This window comes from Sorex araneus, chromosome X, assembly GCF_027595985.1.
Source record: "Sorex araneus isolate mSorAra2 chromosome X, mSorAra2.pri, whole genome shotgun sequence".
Taxonomy (NCBI): domain Eukaryota; kingdom Metazoa; phylum Chordata; class Mammalia; order Eulipotyphla; family Soricidae; genus Sorex; species Sorex araneus.
Window position 1 is genome coordinate 126086186 of NC_073313.1, and position 1944 is coordinate 126088129.

Here is a 1944-nt window from a genome sequence, read left to right on the forward strand (position 1 = left end):
CGCCGCTGACCATGATGGGTGTTGGACTGTTACATGAGTGAAGCCCAATCACGAACAACTTTGCAACTGTATATCTCTCATGGTAATTTAAAAAAAAAAACATAAAACATAAAATAATACATAAATAAATAAGTGACCCTAATAAAAATATTCCAAGATATATCCTAAATAGATGATGAAAACCAAAGATAAAGGTACAATGCTGAAAGAAGCAAGATCAAAATAGGAAATTACATGCAAAGGAGTGTGCCTTAAAGAGTGTGCCTTACATTTGTAGACCTATCCTATGAAAGCCTTTCAGCCCAAAGTAAATGGTGGGATAGAGTAGCAACAACAATGACAACAAACACTTAATAAAATGAAGGTCTCACCAAGAATACTTTACCCATGGAGACTCTCATTTATATTTTAAGGAATGTTAAACAACTTCACTGATAAATAGCAGATAAGGAATTTTATAGACTCAAAAGCAATTTTCAGAGACAAACTTAAGCGGTTACTGTAAGGCAAGACAAACCACACTCATACAACAAATTTCTAAATAAAGATGACAAAAAACACTATAATTATACTTCTCTATGCTAGTTGCTGAAACACCAATTAAGAGACACATACTGTCAAAATCAATTATAAAATGAATCTGACATTATACTGTTGATATGAAACAAATTTAAATAGTCAGAAATAAAGACAGACAGAAAGTCAAAGGCTGAAACCAATTCTTCAAGCAAACAGTTCCTTGAAAGAGACTGGTTTTGCCATACTGGTATCTGATAGCATGGATTTCAGGCTGAAAAAGGTTACAGGAGGAAGCATAGATCATTTCTTAATAATCCAGGGATATGTCTATCAGCAAGAAATTACACTCTTAACCATATATACACCCAATGAGGGATCAAAAAATACTTAAAACAACAGCTAATAAACAATGGTAATAGGCCAGTAGTAGTTAAAGACTTCAATACTGCTGTGTACCTCTTGATAGATCAACAGAGGTAAAACTCAGCAATGAAATACTGTCTTTGAAGGAAGAAATGGAAGCAAAGAGCTAGTAGATATATACCTGGTTTTTCATCCCCCAAAGCCAACTATACTTTCTTCTTTATTGCAGGTGGGGCATTCTCTAAGATAGACCACATACTGAGCTACAAAACATACCTACATAAAACTATGAGTATCGAAACAGAATCAGCTACATTTTCAGACCACAATGTACTTAAAAAGAAGTTAATCACACATAGAAATGGAGAATCAAATAAAACATCTGGAGTTTAAATGGCTCACTAGAGAACAAGCAGTGGATTTGAGAGGAACTCAAAAGATTCCTGAAAACAAATGAGACTTAAGACTCAAGCAACCAAAACTTTTGAGACACAGAAAAAACAGTGTTAAGAGGAAAGTTTATAGCTCTGCAAGCATTTATTAAGATGGAAGAAAGGATCCATATAAATAACTTAAATTCACAGTTTCAGATCTTGGGAAATGACCAGCAGAAGGATCCCAAATTAGGGAGGAATAAAGAAATAGTAAAAACTAGTCCACAAATTAACTAGCTGGAATCCCAATAAACAATCAAAAATGTCAATGAAACCAAGATCTGGTTCATTGGAAAAAATAAACAAGATTGATAAAACATTAGCTATACCCACAAAGAAAGACAGAACACAAAATAATAACTAGGTTACATATGAAAGGGGAGCATCACAACAGAAAACAGAAACTTCAAAGGATCCTTAGAGATTATTTTGAAAATCTTTATCCTATGAAACAAGAAAAACTTGAAGAAATGGATGCATTCCATAATTCCTATAGCCTCCCAGATATTAATCAAGACAATTTTGAATGCCAGAACAGACCCAACACTATCATGGAAATAGAAATTTTAATAACAAGTCTTCAAAAAACAAAAGCCAAAGCCCAGATAAATTCACTGTATATTCTTTC

At 33.3% G+C, this 1944-nt stretch overlaps 1 pseudogene; it reads left to right on the plus strand.

The window, feature by feature from the left end:
* LOC101541146 (ER membrane protein complex subunit 3-like) overlaps positions 1-37 on the plus strand; it is a 613-nt pseudogene extending 576 nt beyond the window's left edge.
* Positions 38-1944: the final 1907 nt, after the last annotated feature.